We start from the raw sequence: 14,011 nt of genomic DNA on the forward strand, positions 1-14,011 counted from the left end.
TTATAAGGGTTATTGTTTGTGCTTTTAATTTACTTCTCTTGAAAACCATGCATTTCTACTGCCATCTGACTGGAGAGAGAGAGTGAACAATGGGGCTGGTGTAGTGATACATTATGAAGACTTTTTGATACCACAAAACTGTGAAGTTGATCCTTTTTCTTGTTTTAGCCTTCCAGATACACACTTCAGCAGAATGAAGCATTGTAAGGAAATAATATAAAATACTAAGGACTACTACATAGCACGAATAAGTGAATGCAGCAGTTGTGGTACACTTCAGATATTCTTCTCTTTCCTTCATCTATTCAGAGATGTGGTCTCTCTACTATTTAAAATTCAGGTTCTGCTTTGAAAGATAGCCAGATAGGTTATACACATCATTGTCCTAAAGGACAAGTGCTATACGCTCAATAAACATCAGAGGAAAGTTAGAGAAATCAAAGCTAATGATGAAATAGGATAGATAAGAGCTTTGCAGAACACACAAAAAAAGCTGAATGTGAATAGGAAGAGAAGGTTATATACTAGCACGTGGAATTTCTTTGAGCAATCCTGTTCTGTCATATTCCTACCCACCAGACTCCCACCCAAACAACCAATCTCAAACCAGTTTTAAACTGTGCTGGAAATAAATAAGACTCCTTTAAAAAGACTACGAGAATAAATATCCTGGTCTGCTACCTCAGTACAAATCACTAAAGAAAGCTCCTGTTTACTGTTTCTCTGGCCTGAAAAGACTTCAGCCTACAACAGCAGCTAGAAACAACCTGGCTCTTTGGGCACAACATTATTTATGAGTGACAACTGTCTGGATAATGCAACCTGCAGTGATTATAAATGCATAAAGTCCTTTCAACTATAGCAGCAATCCCTGTATTTACCGCATTTTTCAAGAAAGGCAAAACACAACTCTCAGCAGGAGGACTGCTTCACTAAGATCACACCACTTCGTTCTATCTGAAAGACACTTTGCTTTCTACATAATGTTTCATATATTATAAGAAAAAAAATATATATTCCTTATGCACTGATTCCTGAACTAGTGCCAGAGAAATAAGACTGTGTGTACCCACATGCTTAAAAGAATAAACAATTGTGTTTTGTGGACCTCTGATCAATTAATTTCTTAGAAAATATGCATCTCCATATCTAACACAGTTCTTCAAAGACAAGATTTATATTCCAGAAACCCAGCCCACTATTGCTGCAAAAGCCCATGAGTTCACTCATCACTGGAGATCTGCAACAAGGATACAGACAGGACAGCTTGAAGACAAACCTATTGAGAAGCAGAGAAAAAGCCCCTTATTTCATCCAATGATGAAACACTTGGACTGCAGATAGTAATTCTTGTCACCAAATGAAATAGAAATAGAAGCTGAGAAGAGCAAGGTACAATAGCAGTGTTTTAAAAACAAACAAAAATCTATCTTCAGTTACGACAGGTCCACTCATAATTTGTGCCAGCATGAGAATTAGGGCTTAGTTTAAGGGGAAGTGGCAAGCTTTAATAGTAGATATCAAGAGCCCAGCTTACCATATAACTCCATGATCAAAGTCTGAGAGAAAATATGCCAGCAGAAATTTGAAGCACACAACAGAAGTACTGACAAGTCTTGGAACATAAACTAATTTTCAGAAGTTTTCAGAAGCTGTGCTCTAGGATTTCCTCTAATCGACTTTTCATCATTCAGTAAAACATGACAATGGGACTGCTAACTCTAGAAAACAGAAAGACTAGATGAAACACCTTACCATGTGCTCCTCTTTAAATTTCTCATTCACAGTTTGGAAATCTTGGGTGGTGGTGGTGGAATTGTAAAAGGGCAGCTCCTAAGCAGCAGATTGTGATTCCCTCCTGAAGAAACTGATGAAGTATAACCAAACTCCTTTGAATAAATACACACAATAAATCAATCTAGAAGTCTGTAGCTTATTTTGTTTGTAGATGGCCATTTAATGCTTTCTAGTTACAAGATGCATTAACAGTACCCCTAATTCTCCTTTTTCTGACCATTTTTATTAGAGCAAGGGTTATACAAGTGATTTTCTCGTGGTCAGCAGTTAGGTCTCAATAATATTCTTCAGTAACACTCCCCCCAAAGCAGGATACTTTAGTGTTAGAGGATTCACAAATCTGCTGAAAGTGTGTTTCTTTAGCTTGAGAGTCACTGTTCATTTTTTTTGCCAGTTTCCCTCCCACTGCTAGCATATACTGTAATATTTTTAGAGATCACTGATTTCTAATGCTAAAAGGCATGTACACCCAGTATCACTATAATGCAACGATGCAACTGTTCAAGAGAAGCCTTTCAGAGTAATTTAAATGGCACTTCAGAAATCGAGTGACTCTCAGCTCCTAGAAGTTGTTACTCACTCTTCTTTCCTTTAGAAGAGCATTTATTCCATTTCACTTTGATAGGCAATATGATTTGCAGCTTCAGTACAGCTCCACTGTGAAGGCAGACAAACTGCCACAAAACGGACAGTGAGAAACAGACAGGACACACACAGGCGCAGGGAGGACAGAACAAAGAATCACGGGGAGTGAGGAAAAATAAACTATATAATAGCTGCTGCTTGGGAACACTCGCTGGAACAAACAGGGAGGCCACCAACCATCATTACAAGCACATGTTTCTTTTGCAGTTGCAAGGAGAATTGCACACAAGAGGGGGCAGGGTATCTGCTATTAATCATATTATACTCATTGTTCCCTTGATGCGGCTGGCAGTGCTCCAGGAGACTCCCTCAATTCCCAGATATCTCACTGCAGTGAGAACAGCAGCACTGCGAACAGCCCACGCCAAACCTTCACAATCTTGTCCTACTATGCTAAAGCTGCCCTAAATTTAACCCACTGCATTGCTTATTGCACTAAATTTTTAAAAAAATCAAATCACAGCAGTTGAGGGTTATTCCGCACCATAATCTCTCATTCGAAAAATGAATACACTGTATAAATCTGATTTAATTATTTGCAAGAACAAGCCACTAGAGATGTGAAAACATCAGACTGAAGTAGTCAGGAATCAAGTTTCTTTGTTGAGGAAGAGTTTTGAATGTTATCGCTAAGTCAGGTGCTGAGTGACTCCTTGATTAAGTGGCACTTAACATTCAGTAAGTTTAATGTTCCAGCAAGAACAGCAGGCCGATACCTGTGCCTGGGAGTGGGGGAGGGAGAAAATGGCAGCTGATGCAGTAAAGTAACCAAGTCAGCTATTCTTTTGTCAGTGAAAAGACAGACATGTTTAAGGGGAAAGAAGAGTGGATTAACTAAATCTCGTATTCATACTTCATCGAAAACGTAATGCTGCTTTAATTTGTCTGGTTTGGCAAAGCTATAGAGGGAAGGTGAATTTTCTCGACCACAGATATTTTTGAATTTTTTGTGACCCATTCTGCATAGTATGAAAGTGACAGAAACTTTAATTAGGTCCAGAATTTTTTAGAGTTGCCCTACTTATATAAAAATTCATAACATTGGCTACCATGGGCCTCTGACACTTTGGAAGTTCGCAATGAAGATCAAGCTGGCAATGAAGTTCAGTTGGCAACGAAGTTCAAGCTGGCAACGAAGTTCAAGCTGGCAATGAAGTTCAAGCTGGCAACGAAGTTCAAGCTGGCACGACCGGTCTCCCAGCCTGAACAAATGTATTCTTTTGTTTACGGAAGATACAGAATTGAAAAACAGTTGCAGTTCGGTAAATATACATTTAACACACCAACTTATGAACTAAGAGACATTTCTACCTCGGATCTCAGTAAGGAGAAACCACTTCAATGTTTAAGAAAACAACACGTTTATTAAGCAGCAGAGCTCCCTGCAGCCAGCGTGCCTGGTGACTCATCCTCCGCTCCCCACTTGCTAATTAGCCGTGACAGTCAGCATCAATTTGGTGGTTGGTTGTTTTTTTGCTTTTTTTTTGTTTTTAACAACACAAAAAACATCTTGGAAGTTGAAAAATGGACTCCTACTTGTTTACTGATCAGTTTTAGAAGATGGCTGGCATAAGCAGTACAACGTGTTCCAGCTTTACCGTTAGCTGGACATGCAAACTACTTGCTTGTGCTTGTCCTCCCCCTCCCTTGGAGGGGCTGCATGCGGCACGGCACGATCACAGAGAATAAATACAGGAAAAGGGGGAAAAAAAGCCCTCTGCTCTTGGCAAGGGGAAGGCGTTCCACAAGAACTGCTACAGGGTCAAAAGTTTACGGTGGTTTCAATTTCACCTTTTCGCAACCAATGAGATCGCGGCGGCTCCAGACAGAACCGCGGGCGGCAGCGCGGCCCTTAACTCCTTACGGCCCGGCCCCAGCGGCCCCGCTGGGGGGGCAGCCGGCCTGGGTCGCCACGGTACCCCCCGCAGGAGCAGGCTGAGGCCGAAAAGGTCCTCTCCTCTCCTCTCGCCTTCCCTTCGAGCAACGTCCACAGCAGAGCCCCCCAGCGAGTTGGGCGTTTCTTTGAGCACGGAAATAACAAGGAACAGGAGCTGTGCAGAAGACGTACGTCAGTGAGTCAGAAGTTACAAAATGCAGGAGTGGGTCCCTCCTGCCCCCTTTTTAGTTGAAAACCAGGTTAGTAATCTAAGGGGTAAGGCTGATACTAGGCAGTATCAAGGCAGCAGGGAACTATAGAGCTGCAAGTGAGAGCAGCGAGATTGTACTGGCAAACAGGAAAGACCGACCTTGCTAAAGGGGAGGGAGGGGGGGAAGAGAACACCAGCACAGAATTGTCGGAAAGGATTCCGAATGTGCAGTCCAGAGCTGCAGTGATTTACCTTTCTTCTCGTCAAACAAGGAACTGGCATTGCCCTAGCATAGGGATGAGCAGCCCAAAGAGTACTGCTGCCCAGTATCCACTCCCCACAGTGCCATTATTAATACTCTGCTTCAAGATGTTGACTTCACAATAAGTCATCCCCCAGCTACTCCAAGAAGTACGGACATTCAAGTTGTGACTCTTCAGAGTCTTGCACAGGAAAACAAGTAACACTTAGCCAGAGAAGCAGAAAATGTTCTGGATATGAGACATATGTAATAGATTGTCTTGTCTTGCTTTGTCACAGAAAAAGAACATGCACTCATTTCAAGATCACAGAACCAGAGAGGGAACATAGAACAGACTTCTTGTTCCACTGTATGCCCCTATTCTTTATTAATGGTTCCAGGTTCTGTCATCTAATCAGTGGTTCTGGTTTAAAATTTTAATGGAGAGAACTACAACACAAGGTTTCCTGAGTTAAAGCACCACCATTTGCACTGCAGCTTCATCTCAGGAGCTACTGACTCAGTGAATCAGTCCCAAAAATCAGTGCTGGGACCAGCTTTGAGATTGATGAAAATCCTGATGACTGGAAACACTTCATGACAAACTGTGCTTGTGTTTTGGCATCCACGTGATCTTGGAAAGTCAATGTCAACTACACTTATGCATGGAAAGCAACATATTCATCACCTCTTCATTGGTGTTGCAGACTGCAAGGAAAGGGGGCTAACATACTTTAAGTGAAGATGGGGATGAAGGTTGATTTGGTGCTGGTGCAATGACAGACAATACAATATGAAGTGGCATGAAGAGAAGTGGATACAGCATGTAATTAAGCAAATTCAGTAGCAAAGTGTATCTAATGTTCACAGCAGAATCACAGAAAGTTAGGGGTTGGCAAGGACCTTAAAAATCATTGAGTCCAACTCCCCTAAAGGGGTAGAGTTAACATAGAGATGTTTAAGTGAATGATTAGCAACTCTAACTTGAGAAGAGGTAGAATGGCAAGCCACTGCATACATTGCACAGTAAAAACATGACGTGAAATGATTCCAAAACAGGCAGCAGTCAAGTCGGAAAACACTTCAACATCTATGGTAGCACACTCAGGTCTCAAATACACTGCAAAAATGACAAGAAACTGAATGTAATTGTGAAGGGGTAAAATGAGCAAATCCGCTGACATTCAGAGGAGGTTTATGCTGAAGATGCCAGTTATAGTAGGACTCAGTTTTCAAAACCCTGAAACCAACCAGATGGTAGACAGTTCAAGATAATGCACACAACAACCTAAGGGAAAAAAGCACATTAGTCAGGTGGCAGCTCTTACTAATTCACCAGAAAGATGCTATTTGAAAACTGGTAAATTATGTTACCCCAGAACCATAAAAGCTTTCACAGCATTTTGTAATGATGAAAGATTCTGGTGTCAGGTCTCTGTATTGGTCTCAAGAACAGATAAAGATACTTTTACAGACAGCTATGCCAGCTGAACATGCCACCAACAATCATCTTTTTGTAACTCAATTCACAAAATAAGTTTTGGGTAAGAAAATAATGGAAAACTTAAATCCAGCTTCAGGAATAATCAGCCACTCAATTTAAGAGTCACCAATGAAAAAATTGCCAGATGTTGGGCAATGTCATACCACAATTTCTTGAACAGGCACAGGTAGATTCCTCTTTCAGTCCATGTAAATAGGCATAGTAGTAGCTCAATACAGCTACTGTGAGGTTAAGTTTAATGTCTTGAGAGCTGCTAACAAAATACATCATGTCAGAAAGGTAAATATATGAGAACTTTAGCTGATTGAGATCATATCCTACTACCAAGCTTTTCTACTTTAGTAGAAAAATGTAAGACGCCAGTGAAAATGCTATCAAATACAAGTATTTTCATAGTTTAGCTAGGCTGAAATACAGTTTCACCAATAGATGTTTAAGACTTAATTACATATATAAAAAGCTATTTTACTCTCAGTAAAGAAGAGCAGTTTGGTTTTGTTGTTTTACCTTCCCTAAAGACAATACCATTTTCAGGAAATTATTTTAAATAGAGATACCATAAATAAATGCCCTTTTTATAAGATGGCCTCATTTTAAAAGAAAATGGATGCTATAAAATTTTACATCAAGTCAGCATGTTACCAAGAAGCTTTTCTGTGTGTTCTGAATTTGATTAATGCAAGCCAAGGTCACTTCCTGAAAGATGCCTACCACTGCAGCTGCAAGCAAACTAGACTCCTCTGAGCTCAAAAGCTGGGGGGGATGGGAAGACAACACTAGAAATTTCTAACACTGTCTCCAAAAATACAATAATTACAGAACTTGAGCAATATTTAGAAGTGTTTACTAGATCACCACACAAGTAACCTATTAAGTGAACTCTTGAGCCTGTAGAATCATGTTTTCGAAACAAAAAATATTCACAATGATGCACCAGTACATGTGCAAAAAATTAGTAACTCTGAGGATCCCTTACTAAACTTTATGCAATTTGCTTTAAAAAATATGCATTATTTTTAACTGTGTACGTTTTATTATGCAGCTCATGAAGCAGAGAAGAGAGACTGCCCTTGAATTAACAGCATGTCTCAGTCCTCCTGAGACTGAGAGACTCCACCCAATCTACACTGTGTCGTATTCTGAAACCCTTTAGGAAAAACCTATTTCAGGAAAGAAAGCATATGAGCTCTTTGCACAAGTCTACAGCATGCATTTTCCTTTTTCTAAAGACTATGCCTATTGTTAACAAAACCAATTGGAAATTTGCTGTATTCACCTGTAATTTTGAAGTTATTTTAAAGGTTATTTTGAAAACGTGACACATTTGTATTACACATGTGTCCAAACCAATGTAGCTTCTTCCATTCCCAGACACAGTTAAAGCTTAGAAGTCGTGAAAATAAGGTTTATATTAAACAGTAGAATACTGTTCTTTGCTTTTTGGGTGTAAAATAAAGATTTGACAATTTGGAGTACCAAATGGGGCAGGCAAAGGAGAGAGAAGGAAAGAATGGATTGCTGAAAAACATTTAAAATCACACACTAGACATTTCCACAAGGGCATCTGTTAGTCAAGGAAAGGGGCCCCACTGACTTTATTCATTAACACTCACACACACAGTTTAATATTCTTCATCTTTAAAACAGCATTGATACACCTCAACATTGCAACTAAAATTTTGTTCCATGATGAAATCAGGAGGAACTAATCAATTAAAGTTTATTTTAACAAACTGGTGCACTAAAAAGAGTATTGCTAGTTTCGGGTGGGCATCCTTGCCTGAAATAGAAAAATACACTAAAGCATATTATTGCCTATGCAGGCACAGCTACATCTGTGGCTAAGGATGCCTAACATTTTCCATCACACATGTCTGTTCTAATTCTTTAATGACTATCTCACACACCCCTCAGAACTACTTTTGGTGAAAGACTTGGACAAAATTGATTCAGACATTTAAAAACAGTGGAGAGTTCAGTTGAATAAAATATAACTTTTTATTCAGTCTGAGAAGTTAAAGCTTTAAAAGAGAAGCTGATCAAATCTCTGAACAAGCTAAACTTCATCTTGCTTCTCCAATGAAGGTATCTGTAAGGACAGTAAGTGCTTTAAAGTCTTTGAACATGCTCAGTTCTCTCTTAAGCCACTTGCCAAGACCCTCAAAGCATTTTATCTAACCAAGTAAGCTTTGTTTCTGCACAGCTCCTCTGTGCTGACAGGACAGAACATGTTTTATCACCATATTATAAAGACCAAGAGCAGCTTCTCTATAAACCTGCCAGCTCTGAAGCAGTTAAAGTGCCTGGCAGCACAGTAGCTAGTGAACAAGAACATTTTTCTAGGTTATACTGCCCCACCCATACACAGCATCCACAAAACATGAGGCAGCAGTAGGATCAAGGGCTTAGCAAAGGCCACCCTTCCCTCGCCCCCAGTTCAAATCGCAGATGGGGGGGTGAAGGGGTGGGGTGTCTTGGTCAGGAGTGCTAAAAGAATAAGCTAAGAAGAAGGCAAGAGCTAAAAGAGTGCTCTTGCCCGTCCAGTAACTGGGCCATGGAGAAAGTACCCTCAGTCTGGTGACCAAAGTGCTGTCAATCTACTCTGTGGGATCCCAAATGACAACCTTACTGGCAAACAGCACAAGTTTCCTTACAGCAATTACACTATTCTTTCCATACGCTTTTAAAAAGGTATATAGAAAGTTACACTGAAAATACTGAGGCTGTGAGGTCATCCAGAATACTGAAAATATTGTTTTCAACTCCAGCTCTCAACACTTCTTCCTTCAACCCTTGTTGTGCGTAATGAATTAAGCACATTGCTGTGTAGCTGCTTTTTTAGACTGTGCAACTGGCACCCATCAGTTCATAAAAAAGAATACTACAGAATACTGATGTCTGCTCAATCATTTCCAAAGTGCATCACTGTTTCCGCGGCCGTGTTTGCTGTACTATGCACTGACAGATAATGGTGATAAATGTAGAGGTTAAATCTGTCAAGGACCTGTATCCTAACTTGGTCTTTGCCCGGAATGGAGATGGGAATTTCAGTGAGTGATTTTTCCTATGAAGAGCAAACAACACTGATATGTATGTGTCTTGATTATGACAGATTGCAACTTCCATTTAATAATATTCATTTAGAGCAGAATTTAAACTGGTATTTAAATCACTGATTTAATTGTTGGAAATATTTACACCCATCAATAAGGAGAGGCATATGAGAGGGAAAGAGTACAGTCCATAAATCACGTTGACTTGCCTGAGGCACATATTGCTAGTCAGGAGATGCAGTATTTATGGACATTTATTCATGTGTTTGCACAAGAATTAAGCTACGGAATTAATGGCAGTAAATATATTTTACACTTTAAGACAACTAATGCTAGTCAAGGCTCTGGATACATTACAATTTTCAAAATGTAGATCTGTATTTTGAAAAAGTGTTTTGGGTGCCATGAGGAGAGGTCAGAGGGGAAGACAGCTATCCACTGGGACTTTCCATAATACATAGGCACAAACTGCCTTGAATGGGAGTTAAATGCCTGGTGTGCTAGAATGCTTCTGAGAACTCTACTTGCTCTCTCTTCTTATAAGGCTAACATTATTTATCAGGCTTACATTATTTTTTAATTTATTGAAAAACACAGATTCTCTGTGCTGTTAAAATTTGATCTTGTTATCCTCTGATCTAATAGTAATAAAAAGCCTGTTCAGCAGCAGAACACTCAATGCCATCACATTTTTTGTCCAAACTTCTATATTCTTTACAAAAAATTTCCATTGCATAAAGACCTTATGATTCTAGTTTTTCTGATGTTCTGTTAATAAGGCAATACCTTCACTTTCACTAAAAATACTTTGTTCAACAAATCTGACACTAAGCTCCCTATGATTCCTGAAGCAGCCAGAAAATCAGTTTTGCTCATGGAAGTTTTTATACAAATAGCACTTTTCAAACACTGATGTTTATCTGCAGAACTCTCCAAGATGACACTACCATCATTAGCACAGAAATTCCATGTAATTTTAGGAAGATTTGCAGTCACTTTGGAAGTTAGTACAAGAGGTCAGTGACTGCCAGAACAGAAACAGAAAAAGGGTTCACATCCTTCCCCTTTAAGTGCCAAAAACATTTGTAGTGTTTTGTTTCAGATCTAGTTGCTTCCTTATTTGTAGATAAATGGCTAAGCAGTTGTACAGTTTCACAACGTTAGGAAGAAATTTTATGATTTTTTTTTTATATAGTGCACTGGAGGAAATGCCAAGATAGAGCTGTCAATTTTTTTTTTTATTCTTCTTTCTTACATTGTATCTTTAGTTACCATACAAGTAGACTGACTGAATTGCATCTTACATTCAATAAATCCCTGGGCTGGGGAACCATTGTTTGAACATTTGTCTGCCAAAGAAATATCCAAGATACATCTATCATGATTTACACAACTCATGTTCTCTTTTCCCAGATCTTCAGGTAATTCTACAGCTTAATTCAAAGTTTAACTTGATGCTAAGCTTCAAGTCAGTGTTCAGCCACACCTCTGCACTGGTATCTTTTTATATTTGCATCTGATAAGCATCTAAAACATGGTAGCCAAATGATTAGCACCAATCATGCACTTGTCTTACAGCTGGCATGTATCAGCTATAGTGTAGTTCTAGTTTAAGTACCCTACAGCCAGCAATGTATATTCTAGGGCCCTGTCAAAATTACTGGGACAAAATTTACTAGTCTCTAGGCATGGTGTAATTTTAATATTTTCTTTTTAAAGTCTGCTAAGCATTTTTAGTATACCTAACAGTCCATTCAAAGTTCAGAAAGCTACAGAACCTTACTTACACTTGAGCTTTCACCAGTAGGAAGCTTATTTTCTTACTTTCTCAGATTCTCATATGAATGAAGCCTATAAATAAGTGTACACACAATAAGAGGATAAATACGGCATAGTGGAGGAGAAACAAAAGAAAAAAGTGAACCAAATATAAGTCTGATGTCATTAATTCTGTCATACAGAATAAAAATGCTGTGATTTAGGGTTTTTTCATTGCAAGTAGATTTATGACAGACAATATGCCAAGACAAGAGTCTTCATTGAGTCAAGAGCAAAAGTTATTTATCCCTTCTCTCCACCACATACTAGTTACCTGTCATCTGTCTGCAAATCATTGCTTAGGAATTGAAATATTTTAATGAGCACAGCTATCTGAAACAAAACATGTTATTTTCTGTGCTTTGAAGACATTATGCTCCAAAGGTTTTCCTTCCACTGTCTCTTTCCGTTTTCTTCATTTTGCTTTAATCTTACTTTATTCTAACAGTCTTGAAGTTGAAACCATTTGAAGTTTATTTCAGGGCACCTGATAAACTGCAGAGGTTGATCACCAAAAACCCACTGAATAGAATGTCTAGAAAAGTTATTTGTTTCACTGTTCTCCAGCAATGAGACTGCCCTCCAGGTATAGAGCTTGACACATTAATCTATTTTAGTATAAAGGCTAAAGTGGCCACCCCAGAAGTTATGATAAAAAACAACTAACAAAACCCAAAACCCACCAGTAATTAGCAATTTTTCCACTCTCAACAAAACAGCTTTATCTAAAGAATCCCATTTCATCACCATTGTTTCAAAAAAACTTCTCTCAGCCAAGTATTTACATCATTGGTTTCTTCAGAAAACTAGTTAGTCAGAGACATAGAGAATTACAAACGAAGGGCAGATATATACAGACATACACATACATATATATAGTAAGATGCTATCACTCCATCCCACAACTTAAGAGCAACATCCTTTAATGACCCAAGTATCCCCCAGAAGTCTATTAACATGATATACTATTATTCATACCAAGGCCACATCATACCATGCATTTCCCAGAGTTTAAGTGGAGGAGAACAAACGATATACACCTCTAATATAGAACATAAAAATACCTTTATTTTCCTACAGTAATTGAAATTACATTATTTCTTTTCCTTTGCCCTTAAATATCAGTGTGTTCTCTGGATCAATTTTAATAAATCAGAGTAGTCCTGGACAATTAAGTGAAACAGAAGACTTACCTAACCCAGTGTTCTGTCTCCAACAGAAATTAGTAGGAATGCCTAAAAAACAAAAAAAAGGTAAGGATATGAACTTTTCAGCATACTCTCAAACTTCACAAGTTTGAGAATTTTCTTGTCCAAAAGGACTGAGTTTCCCAGAAGCCAGATTTCTCTTCTATGCAAGTTGGGTTTTTTTTTTTAACCCATTAATACAACAAAAATACTCTTGTATTGTTGTTTCTGTAGTTGAGCTCTACACTACATTAAAGTATCTTTTTCTTATTTTTAACTATGCCATGTGATAATAAGGAGGAGAATAAATTAAATGACTGAAGAGGAAACACTTTCTTCCTGTTGTTTTTCCATGACACTTGTGGTTATTTTGTATAGATCAGGCTTGCACTGTCTAGCAAATAGACAGCAGAGTAGTGCTGACAAATTTTGTTTTTCATTAAAATTTAGCACTGATCTTTTAAAATAATACAGATCAAGACCATAGACTTTTTTTTTTTTTTTAATGAGTAGAAATAGAAAGCCTGCTTCTCTAATTACATCACTAGACAACGACAAAAGCATCACTCAGAACAAGGAGAAGTCTCCTAAATCCAAGTGCTAGGGATACATACAGCCACTCACCCAGAAGCAAAAGTTCCCTTAAACAGCCATGGTTTCTTTTTCAATTACCACCCTGACACTGACTGTAATCATTACCTATAGCTACCAAATCTACATTCTTAGAGGGCTCTCAGAACAAGCAGTAGTAGACAGATGTTTTCCGTAAGAGTTTACCAAATCTTCACGCAATAAGTTTTGCAGGATATTTTTTGATCAGACTTATATCTATAAAGTAATTAGCAAACTTAACTGGCAAGTCCATAAATTAATTTACAATAACCAGAAAAAAGATCTAAAACTAAGCTCAAAGAATAATAGAAACTTCTGTAAGGCTGTAGTAACATGCTCCATATAGAGAATACCTGACCTATCACACTGGCTTCATCTAAAGACCAACGAAACAACACAAGTTTGTTTTAGGCTTTGACAACAAACACATTTCAGTTGTCTTATATCTTCAGCAATTTTTTTTCCTTAAAGGTAAAATATAATCTTAGTAAGACTTAGAAATCCCATCTCCATGCTTGAATTTTGTATCAAATTTCTTAAGTAACATTTAGATGAGATATCCAAAATGTAAACAAAGCGATGACAGCAACTTTCTTTCACAATACACAGCTTATTTCAATACTTTTAATCAGGGTGAAACCAACTAAACAATACACAATTCACAATACAATCCTTGTAAAAGCTGGAAAAGATATTAAGGTTCATGTCAAGTTCAGCATGCTCTATTTTTAACTTCACTGAAGTCCCTCCTCATTAGCAGCAACTTAATGTTTGAGAAAGGATTAGGAGTAGCTAGGAAGTTAGTTTGATATAATACATTTTTAGGCCAACAAATAATTCAATTAAGGTTACTCAAATGTACCAGTAACTGTAGTCTCCCACTGCTACAGTACACCAAAGGCTTACCGATTTATTTAGAAAGTAGTAACTAAATGTTCACTTTTTTTTTTCATAATCATTGTGTGCTTCAATAAGCATAAGTTTCACTCCTAAATAAATAAAGAAAACAAAAAACCCACAAAACATAAAATTCTGGACCCCCTCATTGCTCTAGCTCACAAAGAAAT

At 38.2% G+C, this 14,011-nt stretch overlaps 1 protein-coding gene and 1 long non-coding RNA gene across 13 annotated transcripts in view; one reads left to right on the forward strand and one right to left on the reverse strand.

Moving 5' to 3' along the window:
* The window catches only part of NCOA3 (nuclear receptor coactivator 3), a 77,057-nt gene that overhangs the window by 42,723 nt on the left and 20,323 nt on the right, over positions 1-14,011 (reverse strand). For 10 of the 12 annotated variants that reach the window (XM_071759940.1, XM_071759941.1, XM_071759951.1 and 7 more), the window contains one exon: positions 12,339-12,380. The exons of 1 other annotated variant lie outside the window; for it this stretch is intronic. The gene's annotated coding sequence lies outside the window, so the exon portion shown is untranslated. Of the gene's footprint in view, positions 1-11,114; positions 11,179-12,338; positions 12,381-14,011 lie in introns of those variants that run through there. One more of the 12 variants, XM_071759944.1, reaches the window with a different exon arrangement.
* Positions 4,284-9,915, forward strand: LOC139803619 (uncharacterized). Its single transcript, XR_011729078.1, has 3 exons — positions 4,284-4,578; positions 5,070-8,758; positions 8,791-9,915. It is a non-coding gene; the product is annotated as an uncharacterized lncRNA (long non-coding RNA).

This window comes from Heliangelus exortis, chromosome 16 (genome assembly GCF_036169615.1).
Source record: "Heliangelus exortis chromosome 16, bHelExo1.hap1, whole genome shotgun sequence".
Taxonomy (NCBI): domain Eukaryota; kingdom Metazoa; phylum Chordata; class Aves; order Apodiformes; family Trochilidae; genus Heliangelus; species Heliangelus exortis.